This window comes from Quercus robur, chromosome 3 (assembly GCF_932294415.1).
Source record: "Quercus robur chromosome 3, dhQueRobu3.1, whole genome shotgun sequence".
Classification (NCBI taxonomy): Eukaryota; Viridiplantae; Streptophyta; class Magnoliopsida; order Fagales; family Fagaceae; genus Quercus; species Quercus robur.
In genome coordinates this window covers 19108765-19135460 of record NC_065536.1, presented here as the reverse complement: position 1 = coordinate 19135460, position 26696 = coordinate 19108765, and the positions used below count along the sequence as shown (strand labels likewise).

The window sequence follows — 26696 nt, the reverse complement described above, 5'->3', positions numbered from 1 at the left end:
CAAGATCCTACATCCTACATTTTAGACAAGGCTATGATGGGTACATGCTTGAAGCAGAAAAGGCCATATTTAAAGGCCATTCCAATTATGTGCCTTCCCTAAAACCATTACGTACTGGGTTATAGGAATTCAAGGCTCTAGAGTAGCCAGGAGAGATAATTGTATCTTATGTAAGATTTTCAAACTTACATCTGTGTTAAGGTGTTGAAGGTTTGCAGACTATGATTCTTCCTGAACAGTGTCACTCTATAGTTTCTCAATCCCTTGCTTCACAAACAGAATTCAGCGATCATATTGCAGTTTTGATTGGTAAATACTAATCATTTACACATTTCAGATTAAACCCACAACTTCAACATCTTCCCCTTGCTTACGAGAGGGAAAGGAGAAGCCATTTGGTACAAAGACCAATGGCCATACTAATTGACAATCTTAACAGAAATATAAACTAGGAATAGCCCAAGGAAGTAAACAATCAAACACTTATTTTTTTATAAGTAATTAATGAGTTTTATTAAAGAAGAGTACTGTTCAAAATGTAGAGCCTCTTAAAGAATTACAATCATAAATTTAAATGGTCCCCAAAAAATTCATTGTACAACATTCAATTTGCAGATTCAGGAACTAGATTTTGGTCGCTTTAACTTGTTTCTCCATGACTTCAAATGTTCAGTTATTCAAGTCCCTCCAAATTGTCCGCATAAGACAGTGAGGAACTGCCAGATGCTACTTATGTTCTGATTATATGTACCTTTCCAGCAGCAATAACATCTATCAATTCTTGGCATCAACCAATGTAACCCAAAAGCAACAGAAGAAAGGACCAAAAATCATGACCTACTAAGCATTGAACCAAAGATGGTGTACTGATTTACAACTGATCTTTCACATATAGAGCACCAATTGACCAAGACCATTGATGTTCAGCCTGTTGATGAGGGTTGCTTGCATAACAAATCCATTGCCCTTCTCAGTGTTGATCTGAAGTGGCTCAGTGAGGCTTTGAGTCAGTATGGAGTAAAAGCACTGGCTGTGGTTCTTGGAACCTACATAAAGCAAGTTATTAGTGGTAATGTGGCTGATCTGATTCATTGGAAGAATGTTTTTGGTGCCAAAAAGTACCAGAAAGAACCAACGAAAGGCCTTCTCAGTTGTCTTTAAAGCGCTTGAGGCAACCACTGTTATTGTACTTTTGGCCTCTGCTATAATCTCTCTGCCTTCGGAATCAAACAGCATACGATTATCATGGTGGAATTATTGTTGCTGTCATTCTAGTTGTTGCTGTTTCTGCTGTCTATAACTTAAAGCAATCCAGGCAATTTGAAAAGTTCTCCCCAAAGAGTGGAGACATCAGGGTGGACGTTTTGAGAGATGGGCAGCACCAACATATTTCAATGCACTTGTTGGTACTGTCACTGCTAGTCATAATCGTGGTGTTGGCAATTGCAAAAGGTCTGCCTCTAGCTGGTAGACAACTTTGGCTTATTCTATGAAATACATGATAGTTGATCATGCCTTGGCTAGGGATCTCTGATTGTGAGACACTGGGGTAAGACATATCTACACTGACAAAACAAGTACTTGTACATTAAATGAGATGAAGGTAACAGAATTTTGCCTTTAAAAGAAGCAATGAGGGAAGGTACTCCCACAGAATAGTATCAAATGTTCTTGATATATAAAACAAGAAGCAGTTGGTTTAAACACAACCAATACTATTTACAAAGTAGATTTTGAATCGCTTGTAAAGATTTCTGGAGCCCTACCAAGAAAGCGACACTTTCTTGGGCTTGTCTTTGATTTGAGTATGAATATCAATAAATTCTATAATCCATGTTAGACTTAGATTCAGAGAAAAATAGAAGCAGAGTTTCAGTGAAGATGAAGAGTGAGAAGGTTGTTCACACCCCACTAGAAGGGAGCTGCCGAGGCTAGGGGATATATATTCAAGAGACTGCATTCTAGCCAGCCTTTAACATGACATCAGGGTAAAAAGAAAGCTCTCCCCCCAAGGCCAATTCTTTAAATAAGACCAATCCTATGACAAATCAATAGCTATTCCAAAGTAATTATTAGATTTACTAAGTATAAAAAATTTCTATGAAACTTAAAAATAAAAAATAAAAAAAAAAGTCATTCCTCCTTGAATTTTTCTTAGGAATACAGTTAAGAAATAATTGACCAACGACATCAAGGGTGAATTTCATACATTCAAATGGACAAAGAAGTAATAAACACCATTAGTTTGAGAATAATATTAAAAAACTCAAACTTTAGTGGATCAGACAACTTGCTCCAAACTTGAGTAACCAGAATATCAGACCACTTTTAATGTCAGTTATATCAGAGCAAAGTGACCTCATGTCTACTCTAGTAATGAAACCAAATTATATTACCAACAATTATTATAAGTTAAAGAAAAAAAAAAAAAAAACACACACACACACACATTTACACATTGACAAGTTACAAAAATACTTTTTTTTATAAATATTTTATAGAAGGAAATTGTACGTCATCTTTTCATAAGTTGGATAGTTGGTATAGAAAGATGATTGATTATCAACAAACCAAACTTTAAATTTTTTGCTTCAATAATGAGAAAAACACAAGAAATTATCAGAATACTCAGTTCCCAAGGTTTTGCAACAATGCTCAAGTCATAGTACATCTAGGTATAATGGTAACTCTGGCAAGAGAACAACAATACCACAAAAGGAAGATAAAGATTTATTTCTTCCCAAGTAGGATATTAAAAAAAATTGCAATTCCATGTCCCCTCCTAAACATCTCAACTGATGTGGCAGGGCCAGTTCTGTTACAAATTAAGCAGATCATGATCAAATGCAAAGCAAAGGGAAGCCAAGGTGGCTGTTGCCTCCCATGGGATTTTTTTTTTTTTTTTTTTAATATTTCTTTTATATACATATATATATATATATATATATATATATAGAGAGAGAGAGAGAGAGAGAGAGATAAACCTTTGTACTGTATGCCCCAATTCTTCCACTTTTTTCAGATATCAAAACCACATAATCCCATTTGAAAGCAAGAGGTTTTGATGGGATTAAGGTAACATCAAAGGTGCACTAGGAAAATTATTGGTCTTTACTAAGAGAATTTTTACTTGCATTTTTTATAAGGCCTTGTATCAGGAGACCAAATCTTGGAGGCCCACTATTGATGGTTTAGAGTTTGCAAATCTGGATGAAACCGATCGGATTGCTTTAGAAAGGGAGTTTGAGAAGGAGGAGATCCTTGCAGCCCTACAGGAGGCTAAGGGTGATAAGGCTCCTGGTCCAGATGGCTTTACTATGGCTTTCTTTCAAAAATGCTGGTGTGTTCTTGAGAAGGAGATTTTGGCTTTTTTTGCAGACTTCCACAAAGAATGTATCTTTGAAAAATCACTCAATGCCACCTTTCTGTGTTTGATACCCAAGAAGCTTAGTGCAGTCAATATTAGAGATTTCCGCCCAATTAGCCTGGTGGGTAGTTTGTACAAGCTACTTTCAAAGGTGTTGGCACATAGACTGTGTTGTGTGTTGGATAAACTTATTTCCAACTCCCAAAATTCTTTTGTTGGGGAAAGACAGATACTTGACTCTGTTCTTATTGCAAATGAATGCTTGGATAGTAGATTGAAGAGTGGTATTCCGGGTGTGATTATTAAATTGGATATTGAGAAGGCTTATGACCATGTGAGTTGGAGTGCTCTATTTTACCTTATGGAGAGGATGGGTTTTGGGGAGAAGTGGGGGAGATGGATGAAGATGTGTATTTCTACTGCTCGTTTTTTTGTCCTTATTAATGGGTCTCCTGTTGGTTTCTTTGGCAGCTCTCGTGGTCTTCGCCAAGGGGATCCTTTATTTCCACTCCTATTCTTATTGGTAATGGAGGTATTGAGCAGGTTGTTAAAAAGGACAGAAGATGGAGGCTTTATCAGTGGTTTCCAAGCAAATCCCAATACACATGGAGGTTTGCATATTTCCCACCTTTTGTTTGCTGATGATACTATTCTCTTTTGTGATGCATCAAAGGAACAATTATTACATATTCGTATGGTTCTAATTTTCTTTGAAGCTATCACAGGACTGAAAGTAAATGTTGGCAAGAGTGAGATTGTGCCAGTTGGTGAGGTTGGGAACTTGGATGCTTTAGCTCGTATCTTATGTTGTAAGGTAGGCTGTTTACCCATGTCTTATTTGGGGATGCCTTTGGGGGCACATTATAAGGATCCCTCAATTTGGAACCCTATCATTGAAAGGATGGAAAAAAAGCTTGCAGGTTGGAAGCAGTTATATTTGTCAAAAGGAGGTAGACATACTTTATTGAAGAGTACTTTATCAAGCCTCCCTACTTATTATTTATCTTTGTTCACTATCCCACAACATGTGGCGGACAGATTGGAGAAAATTCAGAGGGATTTCCTTTGGGGGAGATCTAATGAGGTCTTTAAATTCTCACTTGTTGCTTGGGAGAAAGTTGTGTGGCCAGTGGAGTCTGGTGGCTTGGGGATCCGGAAAATTGGGCTGTTTAACCAAGCTTTGCTTGGGAAGTGGCTCTGGAGATTTGGAAATGAGGTCACACGGTGATGGAGGCAGGTTATAGCTTCCAAATATGGGGAGGCCAGTGGGGGATGGTGTACTAGAGTTGTTAGAGGGACTCATGGTTGTGGTATGTGGAAGAATATTAGGAAGGGGGCTGAGAGTTTCTTTGGTCATGTGTTGTATGTGGCAGGAGAGGGTTTTCGTATCCGATTCTGGCACGACCCTTGGAGTAGCCCTACTGCCTTGAAAGATTTATATCCAGCACTGTTTGCTATTGCGGTGAACAAGGAAGCTATGATTTCAGAAATGGTTGATTATGATTTGGATGGGGGTGGTAGAAGTTGGAACTTATGTTTCCGTCGTGCATTTCAAGACTGGGAGACAGGGATCTTTTATGATTTCTTTACGTATATCTCTTCTAAGTTACCTAGGGGGGGTGATGATACCATGATATGGCAATTGAATCGTAATGGTGTTTTTGATGTGCGCTCTTTCTATAATGCATTGCTAGCAGCTCTAGTGGTGTCTTTTCCTTGGAAGAGCATTTGGTGTGTTAAGGTACCTAAAAGGGTGGCTTTCTTCTTATGGACAACTGCTAGGGGTGGGCTTCTTACTATAGACAACCTCGTTAAGAAGACATTACCTCTTGTGAATTGGTGTTGCCTTTGTCGATGTGAAGAGGAAACTGTGGATCATTTATTGATCCATTGTAAGTATGCTTATACTTTGTGGAGTGAAGTCCTTCGTTTGTTTGGGGTTCAGTGGGTGATGCCGAAGAATGTTGTTTCTCTTCTTACTGCATGGTGGAATTGGTTGGGGAGTCACACTTCAAAAGTGTGGAATATGGTTCCAGCTTGTATTGTGTGGTTAATTTGGAAGGAGCGCAATGCCCGTACTTTTGAGGAAACTGAGAGACTTGTAGACTGTGTGAAGTCTTTGCTACTCAGGACTTTGTTTGAGTGGTCCCGGGTTTGGGGGTTTACGCATTGTCACTCTTTGTTTGATTTCCTTAATTCTGTTAGCCTTTCTGTTTGATTGGTTTGTATTCTTTTCAGTGTAGTGAGTTTACTATCGTAAATTCATTGTGCTTTTTTTCAATAAAACTGTTATTATCTATCAAAAAAAATTTTTACTTGCATTAAAATTTTATTTCTTGCTATACCTTATTTGAAATATAAATATATTTTCCTTCAACTAAATATGTTACCGTCCCCTTAAAAAGAGACCATAGGTTATATTATAAAGAAAAAAAAATGTGTTCATTAGAGAGAAGCAATATACATAAAATTGGCCTAAACCAGGTGGCTAACTAAGGAGAGAGTAATTTAAGAATGTATGATCATATTCCAATGTAGAGAAAAAGAAGTTGATTAATTTGGTGACAAGTTGACTATGAAAAGCTGTGGGTCAAGTGTACTAATTTATAAGTTAATGCCTTTAATTTTGGGTGACCCTAGGCAACTGGAGAAGAACAAATTTAGGTGTTATTCAAGAACAAGATGTTTTTAATAATTCTAAGGTTTACCATAGTTTTTTAGCTAGTGATGGTGGGCTTAGAGAAGTGTTTTGTCAATTGTCAATACAGAGAGGCTGATTGGGGGCAATGGGGCGTTTGCATTGGACTTGCAGCTTTGTCTTGGCCGATTGCTTAGGCTCTTCAAGTGGAGTGCAGTTTTAGGCAAGTAGTTGTCTACGCAAAGATGCTCTGTTTCCTAAAATAGTAAATGATAATCAATGCCATAATCCCCCAACCGCCACCCCCCCCCCCCCTAAAAAAAAAAATCATTTGTAATACATGAATTTTTGTTTTAGGTGAAGTGAATATTAAATATAGTGCTAAGGGATTTCAATTCTGGAGAAAGGTTCCAATTAGCCCTAACATGAGGTATGTTCAAGATCACAAGGAGAAATAACCCTTATTTGTTTGAGAAGAAACAATACAAAAATCATATTTTATTCAATAAGACAACTTACTCTAGCTAAACTTGGCCAACTGGAATATCAGTACATTTGATCTTAAATATATTTTGTCATATTTAACGAAACTACTATCCGGAAGGCCTTAAGTCATACTAACTAAAATTATAATGAAGCATATATAGTCCTAGCTAGGCCTAGAGTAACCTCATGACTACTCCCATATCAAAATCAAATTATATTTGCAACAATTATTTAGCTGGAATACATATCATGTGAACTTAGGAGCATCAAATTGTATTTAAAAATGAGTACAAGGATCAAAGATTCCAAGAGAGACCTCATTAGCATCTGAGTGACTTTTCAGAATTGGTGCTAAGTATTAATAAATTGATAAACCATAGTCCAAACACACATATTTTTCCAAGTGACTGATTTCTGAGGAGTTGGTATCAACTTATGCCTAATTGCTCCACCTATAGTTCCTCTAATCATGTTGGAGTGGGAGTGTAACGTGGGCAAGAAAACGAATGCAAGTCCACCAGGATGTGTGACTGTGTGAGCAACATATTAGGAAGAGGAGAGAGAGGTAATGAACTTCTATCTGCTTGTTTTCAATATTTTAGTTCTAAAAATTGAGTTTTCTTTTTCATTATTCTACTAATCTGAAATTTTCTTTATAAAAATTATAATACTTTCAAAGAAAATACTTCCATATTCACACAAAATTAAAACCAAGACCTGAACTCCAGTTGTAATGATGTGGAAGGAGGTACAATTTGGTCAAAAGACCATTAACTTATTTTTTAAGTAACTTTGGCTTAAATACTCTAATAGCTCTAATTCAGCTACAAGCTATAAGCAACCCCTTGAGTATGACCCATTAGAAATTGATTTTAGTCAATTTAAGAAAATTATATGCCATTTGAGAAATAAAAAGACAACAAACACATTCAGTGAGCTAAGAAAAGCAAAGACAAATTTCTTTCATTAATTAGATTTTTCTTTACATTAATGTCCTTTCCAATTGAATGTTACCCAATCATATTAACAAGTAGTTAATTTATAGTGAGAGAAGTGGCAAAAGCAGTCAATAAGGCAACCGAAACAATAAAACTAAAGAATGAGGCATTCCTTAACACTAAAAAAAATTATAGAAAAACAGTTTTGATGTAATAATAGTACCTTTTCATATTTCTTTGAATTTGAATGAAGAAGTTCTTATTTCTTCAGCAGTAGACTTGGTAAAAAGTCAGCGTCCCAAATGCAGAGTCAAAGGCCAAGGCCCTCTTTACTGTTGGGGGAACGTATACAAGCAACAATATAGACTAGAGTCATTAGACCCCAGTGCCCATTTTATGAGTCTGTGCACTACATTATTATCTGAAAAAAGAAGCCAAAGCCAAATATCCTTCATTATGCTCTTCCATTCCCAACTGAGCTTGCAAGCTGGATTTGCAATGAAGTTGATGATGTTAGCTACAATTTAAAAGATAAATCCTCAACAACCAGCTAACAGTATAAAGATTAACTCTAGCATAGATTCATTGGACTATAAAACAGGAAGAGAAATAGCAATCCAATTGTGCAATCTGTACTGCATTTTACCATTATATATATCCATAGTAACATTTTATCAAATACTTGAGGTGCTTTCCTTTATACCCTCTAACACAACTTGTTCAAGTCTCTCCTCATTTGCCAATGGCATTTCCCATCTTACTGCAGAGGCTTATCCCATGTCTGATTGCTCTGCCATTCCCCTCTTGATTTCTGAAGACCACAGCCAAGCCTACATTATTTTGATCCCATGATGCATCAAAGTTAAGCTTTACCAGTTGATCAAGTGGTTTGGTCCAAGCACTTTTCCTGTTTTGCTCTTCAATTCCCCTCGTAGTCCCAAGTGATCTCAAGTTAGAGTCATACTATGTGTTAAGACGATGGGCTAGCTGATTTATGCTTGCTTTAGTGTTTGAAACTAGTGCTTCCTCCCATGCATCCCAAATGATTTTCATTGCCACTACTACATACAGTGTGAATTCATCTTTGGTGACTCTTTCTGCTAATAATTCCTTTGGGGGGTGAACTATTTGTTCAATGAACTCCTTTACAGATTTAGCTTGGATCATTTCAACTCGAAAACCCCATCTACCACCATACCTCCTTTGGCATAGGGACAACATTGAAATAGATGAAAGACTGAATCTTCTACTATCTTACAAGGGGGGCAATAATAGGCATTTTGGGTTTCAGAGCGTCCGACCATCTCTCACTCGAAGGGAAGAACCTTTGCAGCCACTCTGGATAAAATCATTCTTCATCAAAAACTTCATACTACAAACCCTATCAGTTGAAAATCTATAAACAACACCCAAACAATAAAAATATTCAAATTTTATACTAGTTTCCGACCTGTCATATGACTTCATAGTAGACAAATAGATGGCTAAATGAGAAAAATAAATAAATAAATAAGTACTACTACAAAACCGAAACAGGATCTTCTCAGGTCCATTTTGCTTGAAATAGAGAAAATCCATTTCTCAGTTACTGCTCCAGATACCAAAATTTAGAGAGAGAGAGAGAGAGAGAGAAGTTGCAAACAACCATTTCACGGAAACATTCTACTGCTGCCCCTCTGTAGTCATATTGAATTAAAAATGATTTTTTTATATGTAAATTGAATCAAGATTATTTTTTGAAGATTCAAGCTCAATGGGTTTCAAGTTTGCAACTACTCTCTCTCTCCCTCTCTTTTATTTTTGGTATCTAGAACTAGTCAGAGTAGGAATTTAATTTCCTGGAAGCAGTTATGCATAATTCTTAAGCACAAAGCTTCTTCATTGTAGAACAGGATACGGTATAAATTGTTCAGTCCATTACCCATTCATCCTCAACTCTATTGATAGTTTCTTGTTGAGTTGTCAGATTTTGTGTTTTTTTTTTTTCTCTCTCACTAAATCAAAAATTTAAAATAACTAAGACCTATGCCTTAGGTTCTTGCATTGAAGTACACGTATCAGCATTTTCATGTGTTTCACAGTACATGGTGTTTACCAGTGAAGTGATTTCTAAAAACACACAGGTAACGATAAGTTTTTGGAGAACGTGGAAAGGGTTCATTTCTAGGGTTGAACAAAGTAAAAGATTTCCCCCTGATTGTACATATTCTATATAGACAGATTTTATTACAAAATTAATCACTTAAAATGGAATGATTTCCTCGACAACTCATTATCACTTTCATAATAAAATCATACGGCCCCCAAGCAGGGTAAAAATTCCTTATACTGCAAGAACAGCCAAGAAATGAAAGTAGATGAAAAGATTCAAAGAAAGTAATTTTAAATCACATCTGCTCTGAATAGACAGACTGCTAAGAATCTTTCTAGAGACATCAGAAACTAATCATCATAAAGGATCACAACAATGGCAGAATCAAAGAAATCTTGATAATTTTGTAATAAAAGAACAGAAAATGTATTAAAGTCAATGTGCAATATGTCACATTCCAAATATGTACTGTGCTAAGGCTACAAAGAAAGATATATAAAAATACATTCCATGAAAGCTTAACACATCATTTCGCATATTCCAGTAGGAAACCTGCTTGCCTAGAAACAATCCATGACAGATGATCTTGATTTCCCAAGGACTGAGGAGAAGCATAAGATGACTTAAAAAAACTTGCTTCAGCCTTTCTTGAGTATTAATTAAAATGATGGTGCATCAATCTTAGCCAAATTTTGCGAAACAAACCATGTGTAAAGAGCATACATACAATAAAAATAATGATATCAAATTTGCTACAAAAGCCGGCTAATGCGAGTATTCCAGCATATGAGAACATAGTAATGGAGAAGGTAATAGCCAAAATACACAACCTGCACACATAATCTAGAATTTGTACATAATACAAGCCTGAAAAAAAAATTATAAAATTTTCAGGAGAGGGATCCCCCAATCATATTCTCAAATAAGAGCAATAATGCATCCAATGAACTATAAGATTCACCTCAACAAACAATACAGAGCACAATGTGATGATTATTCTTATTCTGGATAAACCCACGAGACAGCAAAATAAGTGAACATGAATGTGGCTTGGCCTATAACATTGTAGTCTGTAGGTACCAGCAGATCGACAATGCAAGAAGCTGCATAAGAAATGTTGCAACCAATGTTAGGAGTTCATTAAGAGCAACAAATTCCCTCATTGATTTCATTTCTGTTCAAAAATTCAATGTCCATCATCAAGAAGTTGTCAATCACCAAAACCAGATTCTATAATTCCTTTTTCCGCTATCAAACTTCAAGATTTATAAAATTACTTTTATGTCCTAATTTTATTTAGGATCAAGTTTATTTTTACAAAAGTACACAATTAGTTTGATATATAAGTAGCTGGATGACACATGGACAAGAATAGCAAAGTAGCATATTGTTGTCATGCAGCTCAAATTTTCCGTGTAGAATATTGAAAACAGGTCAGACAGAGTTTATTCTCAACCCATACTGTGGCGCTCTATCTTTTTCCTCAAATTTTATGAATGAAAGATGATTAAAATTCCTTTATAGCCTATTTTCATAACCAGATCAAGGTTTAGAGAATTATAGAGTTAGTATGGTATAAAAGTAGCCAGATGACTTGAAAGTAAGGTGCACAAACACAGTCTGTAGTTTAGATTCTTCCAAAGTAGGATATGAAATAAAGGTCCACACTCTTTGTTGAGGATCCATAGCTGACCCCAAATATTTGGGATTTGTTGTTGGTGTACGATGGCCAAAAAGATAAAAGAAAATATAAAAAATAGGGCTCACACCAAGCATCTTCTTGACTCTCCTGAACAATGGTAATCCAGGGCTGAACATTTTTTCTTTGATTAGTAAATTACAAATGGGAGCAGTGGAGCATTAATTATTAGCCATCAAGCAGAGCTCCCAATCTTAGTTTCCCCATTGCTTGCTTCATAAACAGAATTCATCGACTATGTTGTTGTTTTGATTGGTAAGTACAAATCATTCACACAATTCAGATTAAACCCATCACTTCAACATCCACCCCTTGTTTATGAGAGACAAAGAATAAGGAATTTGGTACAAAGACTAATGGCTGTGTTGATTATCAATCTTAACAGACAAATAAACTAGGAATAGCACAGGGAAGAAAATAGTCAAACAATTTATTGTTAATAAGTAAATGAGGAATTTTATTAGAGAAGAGGAGTGCTTTAAATTTGAGCCTCCTAAGAATTACAATTGTGAATTTAAAATAATCCTGAACACCAACTATTAGACAAAACAGGCACCCCTACATTAAATGAGTTGAAGGTAACATAATTTTATCTTTAAAGAAGCAACGAGGGAAGGTATTACCACAGAATACTATCAAATGTTATTTCATTAGTTCCAATTTTTATTTACAATAATTTTCTTTCAAATTGGAACGTTCCCAATCTTATGAATGACCTACTTAAGTTATACTTAGAGAAGCAATAAAAGCTATCAAAAGTGCAGACAAAACAATAAAACTAAAGAATAAGACATTCCTTGATACTAAATAACATAATAGAAAAACATTTCAATGTAATAATATAGCCTTGTCATATTTTTTTGAATTTGAATCAAGATGTTCTCATTTCTATGGTAGTAGACTTGAATTGAGGTCAGCGTCCATGGATGATTTTCTTCTTTTTTGCCCTATAGCTTTTGAGCTATGGACAATGACGTTCTGTTTATTTGGACTTCAATGGGTTATACCGATATTGATTTGTTCACAGCATGGCAGGGTTATTTCGGCAGACATAGAAACATAGCTTTTTGGAACGCTATGCCTCTTTGCATTATGTGGTGTCTTTGGCAAGAATGGAATTCTAGAAGTTTTGAGGGTCGTGAGTGGCCTATCCTTGAATTTAAAGCCTTTTTCTTTCATACTTTGTTAGATTGGAGTGTTTCTTTTCATTCTCCTCCTTGTTTTACCCTTTTAGATATGCTTGAGCATTGTAATTTGAATTAATCGTACTTTTCCTTGAGTACACACCCAGTGTACTTGTTATGTTTTCTTTTTAATAAAATTTTTTCGTTACTTAACAAAAAATAAAGGCCAAGTTGGGAAACATTAACAGGCAACATTAGACTAGAGTGATTAGACCCCATTACCCATTTTACGAGGCTGTGGGCTACATTATTATCTAATCCCATTTCCAAATGAAGAAGAAGCCAAAGCTGAAATATCCTTCTTGCAAGCTGGATTTACAATGAAGTTAATGACATTTGCTGCATATCCTTCTATTGGCTCAGAATATAATGACAAAATTGAAACAGAGCAATCCTAAGATGTATCCTTAAAAACCAGCTAACAAGATAAATATTATCTCTAGATTGGATTCGTCCAACAACAAAAAGAAAGAGAGATATATATATATATACTGAAACTTCTCTCTCGAAAAGTAAGACAGTGAGTTCATTCATTTAGCCCATAGTAACATTTTATCAAATACTTGGGGTTCTTACCGTTATACCCTCTATCACAACTTGTTCAAAACTCTCCTCTTTGGCCAATGGCATTCCAGTCTTGATCTCTGAGAACCGCAGCTGAGCCTACATTATTTTGATCACATGATGCATCAAAACAGTAAGACACATACTTGTTTAGCGTTTGCAAGAAAAGTAGCACTTCCTCTCGTGCCTCCCAAAGGACTTTCATCGCCACTACTGCATGTGGTGTGAACTCATTCATCTTTGGTGACTCTTCCTGTTTGTAACTCACTTGTGATTAAAAAACGTTTTAAAAAAAAAAATTCAACGAAATAATATTACCTTGGCATATTTCTTTGAAGTTCAATCAAGAGGTTCTCATTTTTCTTCAACGGTGGACATAAATTGAAGTCAGCGTCCTCATTTAGAAAGGGTTGGGCCATTGAAGACATTGGTGTTGCATTTCCAGTTCACGGGTAGGCAATTTCCAAGCATTCTCATTATTTTGGTCTTCAATTTCCCTTGCAATCTCAAGTAAGAGTCACACTCTCTATTTTGGTCTTCAATTTCCAAGACATTGGTGTTTGAAACCAGAGCTTCCTCCCGTGCACCCCAAAGGATTTTCATTACCACTACTGCATACAGTGTAAAATGGGTATCAATGTTACGGTACCAATCTTTATTATTTATCATTCATAATCTTTCAGAGTTCCTACTAAAAGAATTATACAACAAATGCATAATAAAGCAAACTATAGAGACAGCCAAAGGTCTCTCTTCGCAATTTAGTTGTTTTGTTTCCCCAATTTTCAGACTCTTCAAAGCAGAATAATAAGAAAATATTAATAAAAACAAAACCAATTGACACAGCACAACTATAAGGAAGTGAAGGTAGAGAACACGGAGCACCTAATTTTAAATCCCATAACATTTGGTTTCTCTGAATAAAACCCAACTGAAGAAAAAAGACTATGAATCAGATCAACATCAACTAATCTAAAACGCCGCAATTAAATGATCCAAAGAGGGGGATTATTGACTGGAAAATTAATTGAGAGCGAGAGACAGGGAATTATTTTTCTTTACCTTGGCATATCTCCTTTTCCTCAAAAAATAATGGCACATTTCTTTGAATTTGAATCAAGAATCTTCCATAACATAGGCCCTTTCAAATACGCACTACATCGAAAAGTCAACTCCCAGGACAAAATTAACCTCATTATATATTTTAAAAATCTAATTATTGGATTAAATATTCCTTGTTACTATACATGTCAAATTTCATTTAAATAAAAAGTTAATTACTTTTCAATCCATAAACACAAGACAAAATGGGCGAGTCAAGTCGAGTTTGGGTTAAGTCAATTGATTTGTGTAAAAAACAGGTCATTTTAAGCAAGTTAAAAATAGGTCAATCAATCAAGTTGCAAATTGGGTCAAGCTGGATCGAGTTAACCTGTATTTTTTCACATGATTTTTTTTTAAACATGTATTTGCTTAGCAGCAAATTACTTACGTGAAATGGATTACTTTAAATTTACTACTCATATAAGGAAAGAGCTCAGCTCAACAAATTCACATTTGTTCAAAAATTATAAATTATACAAATCTCAACATTATTAATCAAAACAAAATAGCACAAACACAAAGGAATCTAGTCTACCTTTTGAAAATCGAATTAAAACAAACATACAAGTTTCACTTCTACAAAATATCAATATCCCAAAACATAAAACAAAATTACAAATGCCACTATTAGATAGCTAATTTTTTTTTTTTAATTGGATATTGGATAGCTAATTTGATAAAAAATAAAAATGTATAAAAAATTTACAATCTTAAAAACCAATTTCATAATCTATTATCATAATAAATAATATATAGTTGTATTTAATCTTAGATTCACTATGATTGACACTATGTATCAATTTGGAAATATACATCGAAGTTTGATTGCTTACTAATTTATACATTGTCTCATTTGTGAATATTATGTCATTATTCAGCAACAGACACACAAGAAAACATTTTATTTTATTTGAAAAGTGGTTTGTTTTGGTTATGGACTATTAAAAAGTAGGTTCAAGCACCCATAATTGATACTAATTTCATTGATATACTTAGACTTCATTCTTTTCACACTTATGAATGTTTCTCATAGATGTTTATAATTTTAAATATATTTTTTTAACTCTATTACAACCAAATTATCTTAACATGTACTTTGTCATTTGATATTTAAAAGCCTTTACTTATTGTGTTATTCAAGCGAGAATAATGCATCAATCATTCATCTTTCAATTCGTTTGCATGCAATTAGATAAATATTTTAATTGTTTTCTTGAGACCATTGTATTCAAATGACGTTATCCAAAATATGTAAAAAGTTGATTTTGTTTTATAAAAATATAATAATCATGTATATTATATTTGTCAATTGAGTTTGTGTTTTGTATTGTAAAGCCCACATCAAACAAAAAAAAAAAAAAAACAACCATGTCTTATTTTCCTTTTTTACAGTTTTTTTTTTTTTTTAAAGTCATGTCACGAGTTAACTGGGCTGGGTCAAGTTGACTTGCAAAAAAAGGTCAAGTCACAGGTGGATTCATTTTTTCTTTAGAAAAAATTTGGATTCAGGTTGGGTAAGCAAATCTCAGCCCGTTTTGCAATGTTTACAAAAACGTATTTTTTATGCATAATTTAAAGGTGTAAAAACTTGAAATTAAACATTTAATATATAACATAAGTATTAATTTTTTGTCTCCTTGAAATTTTGCAAGTATAAGTATATAATAAAAAATAATAAAGTGCAATTTATTATTAGATTATTAAAATTCACATTCAATAAAATATATATATATATATATATATATATATATATAAAGAAAGTTTAAAGGACTTCTTTCTGAACTAATTCAAAACTTTGTTCTTTCAAAAATCCCTCCATGTGTGTGAGTTAAATAAAAAAAAAAAAAAAAAAAAAAAAATCTTCCATAACGTAGCAGATATAGATTAAAGTTAGCATCTTTGGGCTAAGAGCATCCACAGCAGCTATGGCAAAAATTATGCCATTTTGCCACATTAAAGACCTACTTTATTATTTTACCACATCATTTTATAACATCCCATTTATCAGATGTTTTATCATTCAATTCTATACATTAAAATAATATATACTACTCATTAAAATAATATATTATCTCAGCCACCAACAACAAACAAATACCAATCACCAAGCAACAACATCCACCAACCACCATTGTCGCAACAACACCGACCAGCCACCACCGGCACAACCACCACTTCACCACCACACATGCCCAGCAAGGTAGCAACCACCACCACCACCACCACCACCCCACCATCACACACCTAGCAAGGCAGAACCCACCAACAAAATAGGAAAAAAAAAAAAAAAAAAAAAAACACCAGCAAGTACCAATCACCAAGCACAGCCACCACCCAAATGCCAAACCACCACCGATTCAACACCGATTCAGCACCGATTCAAACAAACAAATAGCCATCGATTCAAACAGAGAGGAGAGGGCCATCACCCCCACAGCCCACCACCACTGCCACTGTCACTGCCCATAGCCCACAGCCCACCTCCACCATCAGATCAACCCAAATTGCAGCAAAAAAAAAAAAAAAAACCCACAACCAGAGAGAGGCAGAGTGGTTGGAGCGTGGCTGAGCGTGAGATCGATGGCGGCCTCGGGGTGAGATTGGTGAGATTGAGCGTGGGTGAGATCGAGCGTAGCTGGAGCGTGGGTGAGATCGAGTGGCTGGAGTGAGATCGAGCTTGGCGGAGCGCGCAGTCGTCGTCGGAGCTACGCCGTCGTCGCTGACAGTAAACATCCCGGACTGGTCGAAGAGAGAGGGAACCGGAGAGTGAGAGAGGAGAAAAGAAAAAATGAAGAAGAGAGAGGGAACCGGAGAATGAGAGAGGAGAAAAGAAAGAAAATGAAGAGAGAGGAGAGAGAAAAGGGAATATAAAATAATAAAATTTTTACAACATTTGTCCGTACCGTTGCAAATTTGCAACGGTACTGTTCATATGTGGTATAATTTTTGCCATTTGGAACATCTGATAAAGCTCCGTTTTTGTGTTTGGTGTGCTAAATGTGCCAAAAATTTGGCATTTGGCACATTTAGCACATCTACTGTGGGTGCTTTAAGGCAGTAAAAAGTAAAAACAACCCGTATCCATCAGTGATCCTCTCCACTCTCCTTTAATAGGCCAAGATAGTATCTCTCTCTTTTTTGATCCATTTCGTAACGCTATGTGCTCAAATCATCTATAAGCTATAAGTAACCTCTAGATTTATAATTATTATCATTTGCAGATGCGGTAACGTCGGTGAGGTTGAAATCGTTGAGTCTTTCGACCAAAAAATAAACTTTTTTTTTTTGAGAAGTACCAAAAAATAAACTTTGAGTCTATATTGGTTGGTGATGTCATATTGTCATTATGCTATATATACAATTATGATGACTGATTTGACCCAATTGAATTAGATTATTATTATTATTTTTTTTTTTGATGAAATTGAATTAGATTAAAGGTATTTGCTGTTGAGTGTTTGCATATTATAATATTAAGATGCTGCTACATTGGGGTACAATGGTAATTTACAAGTTGTAAAGAAGGTAGTAAATCACTGTTAGTATGAATATGTTAATTTATTATTATTATTATTTTAATTGGGAAAAATGCTTTCGTCATGTCCGTAGGTTCAATTAGGTTGTGTTCAAATCGATCAATGCCATAAGTCTGTTTGGTAAGAGGTTTTTTATTAATGTTATTTAAATTTTGTAAAAATATGAATTAATAAAAAAATATGTGAAAATATATGTTATCGTATTTAAATAACAGTTTTTGTTGTTTAATCACTGTTACAAAATAAGGCCTTAAAATTAAGAGCCTTGTTGACAATTTGATTCCAATATCATATTAGGAAACACTAGCTTCGGCAACTTCAAAATTTCAAGGATAAATTATAATAACCTACCCTGAGGTTTGAAGTATTACCAAACACATCCAAAGGTTTTACAAAATGACCAATTTGGGCCTTAATCACTGACACCGTTCGGGCACCGTTTATTATACCATTTATTTTTCGTTTTTTTTCCTTTTCTTCCTTCTCTCCCTTCACGCCAGAAAATCTCTCTCTCTACCTCCAGCTCTCTCTCAAATATCTGAAACTCTCATGGCCGATACAGACCCACACGCTACTAGACCCTTGTTCTCAATGGATCCATCATCTTCTCAACCTCCATACGGCCGATCCGTGTTTCACGTGTCATCTAGGACCCTCTAGCTTATAGATGGAAGAGTGGGTTTGGGGTTTTGAGGGAATAAGAATCAGATAGGAATAAGATGTTTGTTGGTCTCGGGTTTTAGAGAGAAAAGTGAGATGAGAGGCCATTTTTGTGGTGGCGTTGGCTGAGGTTCACCGTGGAAGAGCATGGAGGCTCACCCTCTCTTAACTCTCTTCTGAGTTCTCTTAGAGCTCTCGCTAATTGGTGAAACCCATGAGTTTGGCCACCGGCAACACCACCACGCAAAGAACTTCCCGATTCCCATCGCAGGTTTGACGCCATCAACGCCGTTTATCGGAGTTTCGTCCCTCTCTCTTAGATCGGAACCCCCATGGTGATGGTGTTGGTGCTTTGATCTGGATCTTGCCTTCAACAGACTCTCTCATCCTCTTTGTGGCAGTGTCGTGGATTGTGGCTGGCCTTTAGATTTCGGATTTGGGTAGTATTTCGTCAGGAGACGATGAAGCCGATCTTGTGATACGGTGTGTTTTTTCTGTTTTTTTATGATAGTTGGGGTTGTTTGGTTGAGATTTTTGCTGGTTTTTTGGGGTTTCTGTTGGGATTTTTAGAAGGTTTCATTGGGAATTTACAAAGAGATTTATGTTTGTTGTTTGGCTTGGATTTTTGCTGTTTTTTTGTTTTGGGTTTCTATTAGTTTGAAAGGGATATTTTTTTTGTAATTTGCTGGAGTGTTGTCGGAGGTTAGGGACAGAAAAGAAATTTTCTGGCCTGAAGGGAGAGAAGAAGAAAAGGGAAAAAAAAAAAAGTTTAATGAACGGTGGACAACGGTGATAGTGACTAAGGACCAAATTGATTATTTTTTAAAACAATTGGATGTGCTTGGTAATACTCCAAACCTCAGGTAGGTTATTGTAATTTATCCAAATTTCAATGAGACGTGTGATATGTAATACTCTGATTCAATTTTTCCTTTTCTTTTATTTTTGATGTTCTGTTAAGCAGCTTTTCTATCAGATTTAGATTATCATATTTGATTCTTGTTGATCAAGTGTTCAATAACCTTTAACTCCATTCCTTACTGAGCTTCCCTTAGCGCCGCATCTTTACATGACTTTCTTATTGGAAATCTAATCTTAGGATTGTTGGGCTATTAAAATAACATATTCATAAAATAAAAATGATAAGATAGATAAATAAAAATACCCTAAAAAATAAGATTTGATTTATTTTCAAACTTAAAAGAAAGCAAAGGAGGACACGATTTCCTCTCATTTTCGACTTACCCACCTTTGTTTTTTTCCCCTTGTTATTCGTCTTTTCCCTTCTCTTTTTATTTTTCTTTTTTCTTTTCTCACCTAAGATTCTTCTTTTCACACAACCTTTCTTTTTCTTTATTTATTTATGTGCATATGTGTTTGTATGTACTGTAGTAGAGAATGAGGACAAATGATCGAGCCGGAGTTAGAACTCGGAGTTACGGGTGTAACCCTATTGCTAGCTATGTGCGGCAACTTCGGTCTTTGACTTTACTACTTTACCGTTAAGAATTTTTGTTTAAAACTTTTTAAATTACCAAGTTGTTTATTTTGGATAAAACAGGTTGATTGAGCTTAATTTTTTTAGTTTTATTATAGGTAATTTTTGTTGTTGAGTTAATTTTGTTGAGCTTATATATTTTGTTTTAGATTTAATCTATTAATTTTGTATGTCCTTAAAGTATGGAAAGTGCTAAAACTATAAATTTTTTACAAATTGCTAGTATGGTAAGTGGTTATTAGTAAGTAAAAAGTTATGCAAGTGTGCGAATCAATAAGAATTTGTTACTTTAATAATTTGTAAAAATGTTATAAAAAAACTTTGTGACTATAACATTACAATTAAAAAAATTGATTATATTGTTAGGAGGAGTAAAGTGTAATTTTATTTAATAAAATTACTAAAATTAGTACTTATTAATAAAATAATATTTTTTTAAAAAAATTTCCCTTGCCCTTAGTCAATATATAGCTCCTCCCTGCAAATGACATGTTGATTGTTAGGGTCCGATGCTGATGTCAAGGGAGTAACGAACAATGTTTTGGGCCTTTTGGCCCGCTTGTGTTTCCAAGTGGCAGACGAGAAATCAGGCTTTCATTTAGGCTGAACTTTACCTTGACTTGGGTTTTATCCAAATCTATTAATGTGTTAAATTAAGGACCTCTTATTTTTATAAAAGTTAAACTACGAAGACTAACACAAAGTGGCACGAATAATGGCTTGGATCCAAATCCTCTTCGGTTAAATGTTAATAAGAGATGAATCCATAGCAAATACATAGAAGAAGTTAAGTATATTTCCACACTATGACAAAATAACAATCATAGTTTTACAAATACTAATATAAGAAGGAAGGTACATATCATATTTTGTATATCTCGTTAATATGTCAGTGGTTATATATATATTAACCTTGCTTAAAGGTACAATCATTTATAAAAATCTTAACCAAGGTTATCGATTCCGTACCGTACCGGTTGGTATGGTCGGAATATACCGTACCGGCCAGCAATTCGGTATTCTCGACCCTTCTGTTTCGTACCGGAAAAAATATCGGCCATACCGGCCTTGTACCGGTCGTACTAGCCAATTTCGGGCAATACCGACAGGTACAGAATAGAGTTTTTTTTTTTTTTTTAAGTTTTGTAATTTTTGAATTTTTGTTATGACAGAATGGTAACTTATTTGCATTAACTTATTAGTATTATTTGTTTTCTTAGTATGTAATGGTAACGTTTAAGCTTTCTATTTTATTTTTTTATTTTTTTTCCCTTTTAATTGATACTAAAGTCTAAAACAATGAATAATTAGTTATGAATTGAGGAAATGTTTTATGGTAAACTTTTATATTTATTATAATATATATATATATTTATTTTTTATTTATAAAGATAAAAAATAGTGGTAAACCCGAAACGGTACACCGGTATTGACCGGTATCCGAAATATATCGTACCGGTGGCCAAACCAGTACAGCATCTGGTACGGTATTGACATCCTTGATCTTAACACCTCTCTAATCTGAGTCTCCTAATCATACGATACCCAATTAGCATTTTTGCCCCTCTGTTTTTGCCAATAAATGCCACTCCTCATCACTTGCCTCCATCTTCCTTTTCCAACCAGCATGAGCAGTAGTTGGCAATCCTTACAGTCAGTGAAACTAAAAGCCTCTTAACACTAACCTCCCTTGTGTTCTCAGTAAGCAACTTCCTTATCAAGCGTATCTTATATCTCTGTGCCATATACCGAAATAAGTGCAAATTTCTTTCTTTGTGGAGCATAGTTAGGTCCCTTTTTAATGAGTAGCCGTTCCATTCAAAGGAGCATAAGTAGTTCAAAAATATAAGCGATAAGTACATGCAAACAATTTAAGTAATGGTTTTAAAAGACAAACAACACCAAGCTGAAAGGTTTAAGATATTTACCAAAGACATGAAATGGACCCCCAAGAAACCAGAAGACATTCAAGAAAATTCACACACTTTGAGAGCCTAGTGATTATTCAAGTAGGTAGATAGATACACTCCCTTGATTTCTATCCAGTACACTGAATTAGCTTTTATGATTATTGCTGCAACCCATCCATTTATAGCACAATGTCAAAAACCAGATTCTAAACTTTATATGGTTGCTCAATTTAACAATTTTAAATTAGCCACATTTTCGTTCTGTAGCAAATTAATAGCAGTGTTTAAATGCAATGCTAAATAAATTATCAAGGTTTGATAAATAAATAAAAAAGAAAAAAAGAATGGTACTTGGAATATTCCTATGTTTAAATGCAGTATTCAAAAAGGTAATTTAAACAAATTTTCCAGATTAGAGAACGAAAATTAATTTAGTGAGTAGAAATTCTTTTGCTTTTAAAACATCAAACAATGAAATACTTAATTTAACTTTCCCATACCTAGTAGCAGTTGCCATAAGCATATCAACAAGGTACAAAAGAATATTAATCATTATATACTGATGATTAACTACAAACCCAAAGGATGTCTATGCCGGAAATTATTTATGTCAAATGTAAATTTCTTCTTCAAAAGTATAACAAAACCATAGAATAAGAATTTCACCAAGAAACAATAACAAATCCGAAAGGACAATAGTTGAATTATTAATAAAAACTCATAGACATGATTCTCAAAAAAAGAAAAAAAAGAAAAAGAAAGAGAGACAAACATAACAATATTGGTAGAATTCGAGTAAATGCATACATACACATCTTTAAGGTGCCAAAATATGAACTAATATTATTTTTATCTCATTACTGCTAGCAACGATTAAACTCAAGTGTGTGTATATATATATATATATATATTTTTTTTTTTGTGATTTGTAAACTCAAGTATATTAGTTCTAAATTCAACCTGTATGTACTAATTTGTCACCTGCGCTGCTTGAATTTATTGGCAACACAAAATGTAGAGGTTGTCAAATTAAAATTTTGATAGTGTTTGACTCACCTCAAAATGAAAGGTCAGTCAAGGGCAATTCAATGGTTAAAACTTAATTTTTCAGTTTAAATTCCATGTCTATGCACTGTATTCTTCCACAAAGAAATAATACAATATCGGCCAGATTTAAAGCAACCAAGTTCAAAGTTGTACGTTCGAAAATTAAAACATGCAAGTCCAAGAAAAAGCACAAACAAATAACAAAAACACACGAGAAAGCCCATTCAGACATTTTTACAACCATTTCATCCGCACTGATTAATGTACATGAAATTTCGACACAAAGAAGTTGCTTTTAACTTTCACCATCTCCCCTCTTTCCTCCAAGTTCCTAATCATCAAGATATATTGCTATTCATCAATCAAGTATAAAACAAGAACAACAAGTCATAATGCAACCAATCAAAAAACTGAAATGAAAAGGGTTTGAAGTACTTACAAGAGCTTTAAGCAGTTCCGACAAATCCCAAAAAGGATTGCATATATTGTTATCTTTAGTTCAATGCATAAAACCATGCAATATTTTAGTGAGATCTAGGGACAGTGTAGAGCAAACAATAAAATATAAAGTTGAAGAAGAAGAAGAAGAAGATTCGTATGAGTATCTGGCGGAGGATGGGGAAATATGAGTGAGTGTTGAGGAATAGAAAGCTACAAAAGAGTCCATATTTAGTTTTCTTTCATGAGCTACAAAACAGTGGATAGAGGCAGAGACGAGCAATTATATGATATGTTGACTGATTCAAGGCTTTACCTAGAAAGAAAAAACAGAGATTATGTTTTCTAATATTACGCATTATTACAGTTACAAACCATGTTTTAATAGTTTCAATCGTCACAACAAATTCAGCGACAACAGAACCGGTGCCATCAGCGAAAAAATTAAATAAATAAATAAATAATCTCCACCCAGTATAATTAATATGTTGAAATTGTTGCTATATGTGCGTACATTTATTTTGTTATTTGAACAATTTACCCCATCAATGTTTACTAGTTATATGATTCAGTAACGCTGTAGATGCCATTGACATTTGGTTTCCTTACCCCATGAAGGTATAAAACTCAACTAAAGTGTTTAATTAAAGTTTAATTAAGGGCATTCCACTCTCCACATACCAATAATGTTCAAGCTTTTGTTGTTTTCTTGGGTTTTTCCGAGAGAGAACTTTTTTGAATGGGTTGCTTTTGGTTTTTAACTTGTTTGATGGTCACTGTGTAGTAGGGTGTATTTATCAAAAGGATAATCTCAGATTCATTTCTTGATGGGGGGGAATTAAGTTTTAATTTTCTTAATAAGGAAGAGTATGTCTTTTACCTATCAAAATAACCAAGCTTATGATCCCTCTAATCTCAAATAAAATTTTCTTTATATCTTCAAATAAAGCTTCTTCTTTTTTTAAATTGTTTTTAGGGATTTTTTTTTTCCTCAAATGGGCTTCTAGTGATGAATAAGTATACAAAATAGATCAAGTTCTTTATAACTCAGCAATATTGACTAGTTTTTTCTTTATGAAGAATGCCACAGTTTTGAATTCACATCCACATATTATAACAACTAGTGTGTAACCCCATGTATATGCATGAATACATTTAAAAACAATTACAATTACATATATATAATTTAGAATCTAATTAAATCTAGACACTTCTATTTTTGCATTTAATAATTTACTTGCCACAAAAATAAAATAAAAAATTAGATGGAACACATGCGCAAAATTAAACTTCAATTAAAATTCAATTTAGAATCTAACTGAATTTAGACTCTTTAATTTTTGCATCTAATAATTCAATTGAAACAAAAATTTAAAAATTAAATGAGACACGTGGCACAAAATTAGACTCAAGTTTAGAATTTAATTGGATTTTCTCTTAGTTTTGGCTATATATATATGACTTATAAACTTGAATTGTTTTTTGTCACGTCCCAAACCCAAGTAAGAGCTAGGCACGTGACAACAATCACACATTTATAAAGTTTACACCCTACAAGTGTGAAAGGCTTTCTTAACAACTAAAGAATTATCCTCAAGGAAAACTTCATCAATAAATTTAAAAATATCCTCAATAATGCAATTCTTAAAAGATCTCCAAATAATAATCTTCCAACATCAAAATAAAAATAAACGAAATCCTTTTTTTTTTTTTTTTTTTTTTTGAGAAACCAGACTAAAAGTTTGGGCTATTATTGAAGAGAAATAAAAAACAACAGTTCAGTGAACATCAAACAGAAGCAGAGACACTAAGTCATCAGGTGGGCCGTTCAACCAGACCTGAGCACTCCTAAAAGCTTTTGCCTTTTTTGCAATAGCATCAGCCACACTACTACAAACTCAACTAGTATGAGCAAAAACACATGATTCAAACACCAAAGCTAGACTGCGAATGTCTTCTATAACGACACCGTAAGATGAGAGACCAGCATTGTTTTGGTTTAGAGCATTGATAACCATAGCTAAGTCCCCTTCAACAATCACTCTCTGTAATCCAATTTCTGCAGCGAATTTGATAGCTTTCCGGCATGCTAAAGCTTCCATTTCAGCAACCGAATGAGTCAGTAACATTGGGGAAGATACTGCACCAACAAACTCACCTCTCCAATCTCGAACAACTACACCAATACCAGCCAAATGCGCCTCCCTGAACACTGCAGCATCGAAGTTGACTTTATGATATTGAAAGTTAGGTTTGGTCCAATGTTGCAGGGCAGGAGGGGAAGGGATAACCTGTTCAATCTGCTGGGCTGCCAGAAAATCTTGCAGCAAGTTTCCTGCCATTGATAGAATTTGGTCCGTGGCTCCCACAAGTCGACCGAAGTAGATGGCATTTTGTCAGTTCCACAGCAACGATGCTGCAATGGAAAACACCTCTTTTCTATAGTCCTCCTTAACCTGCAAAAAAAGGGAGAGTAAGTCGCTAAAACTTTGGGGTTGGGAGAGATTTGCTTGGTTAAAGCAGTGGGATGAGCTCTAAACGGACTCCACTTCTCTACAAGACCAGATAGCATGCAACGGATCCTCGGGGTAAAGTTTGCAAAGCTCACACTAGTCAGACGGTGTGATTTACGAAATCCTTTAAATCTAAAGATCCACCCAAATGGTAATTTCAAACATAAAAGTTCAAATCTTATTCCATTTATTTCCTAAACTTCACTCATGCACACATCCCAATGGAAGACCAAACATATGCTACTCTTTCTGATCAGAACCTAAAAGGGGAAAGAGGGGGTGAGTTGACAACTCTATAAGTAACCAAAGTCCTCCTAATAAGTTCTATCATGCAAATAGATCTATAAAAATAATAAGTTGTATATAGATCAAATATTTTAAATCTTACAAATATATCATAGATGAATGAAAAAATAATCAATTTTCCACATATCAAAATTATAATTTACAATAGGTTCCAAAACATACATAAGCAGTTTCAAGGACTTAAAATAGTTCAAATATTCAAATATAATTCATATTCTTAATAATCTTATGACTATGGTCACGCCATATCCTCGCGACTGGGCATTAGAGTACCAATGAATAAACCCCCTCCCCAATTGGTTTGGATATCAGAATACTAATGAATAACCCCCATTAGCTGGGTATCAAGTACCAATGAATAACCCCCATTAGTTTGGGTATCAGAATCAATTCATAGCCAGATTGTCCATAATCATATATATGAAATCATAATTTCTAACAAAAATATATCTTATTCAAGCATGTATATAAAAATCATAACCTCAATATTAAAATATATTTGTAATAATCCTTTACTTGAAATTAGTAATACAATAGAAATAAAAATTCTAACAATTATAAACAATTTTCAATAGTTAAAAAATACATTAATATAAGCAAAATAAAACCTAATTAGGATATGGTTTCTTACCCTAACTAGCTAACCACAAAAGAACTTCTCCCTAACACTTTCTCTAAAAATTCTTATATTTTACCTAAAACAATTTTATAGGTAC

General features: G+C 34.3%; 1 protein-coding gene and 1 long non-coding RNA gene across 49 annotated transcripts in view; both read right to left on the bottom strand.

Moving 5' to 3' along the window:
• The window catches only part of LOC126717396 (disease resistance protein RPV1-like), a 206061-nt gene that overhangs the window by 100252 nt on the left and 79113 nt on the right, over positions 1-26696 (bottom strand). The window contains exons 6-7 of one of the 45 annotated variants that reach the window (XM_050419134.1): positions 25453-25617; positions 24894-25373 (exon numbers count right to left, since the gene is read on the bottom strand). The exons of 43 other annotated variants lie outside the window; for them this stretch is intronic. The gene's annotated coding sequence lies outside the window, so the exon portion shown is untranslated. Of the gene's footprint in view, positions 1-24893; positions 25618-26696 lie in introns of those variants that run through there. One more of the 45 variants, XM_050419135.1, reaches the window with a different exon arrangement.
• LOC126717405 (uncharacterized) lies at positions 529-13567 on the bottom strand. 4 transcript variants are annotated; one of them, XR_007652558.1, is made up of 6 exons: positions 13287-13567; positions 12981-13181; positions 8076-8767; positions 7653-7916; positions 1123-1560; positions 529-1046 (listed from the first exon to the last, which is right to left on the bottom strand). It is a non-coding gene; the product is annotated as an uncharacterized LOC126717405 (long non-coding RNA). The 4 variants fall into 4 exon arrangements; XR_007652559.1 differs by having other exon boundaries at positions 7653-8767; positions 12981-13221; XR_007652560.1 differs by having other exon boundaries at positions 1123-1565; positions 7653-8767.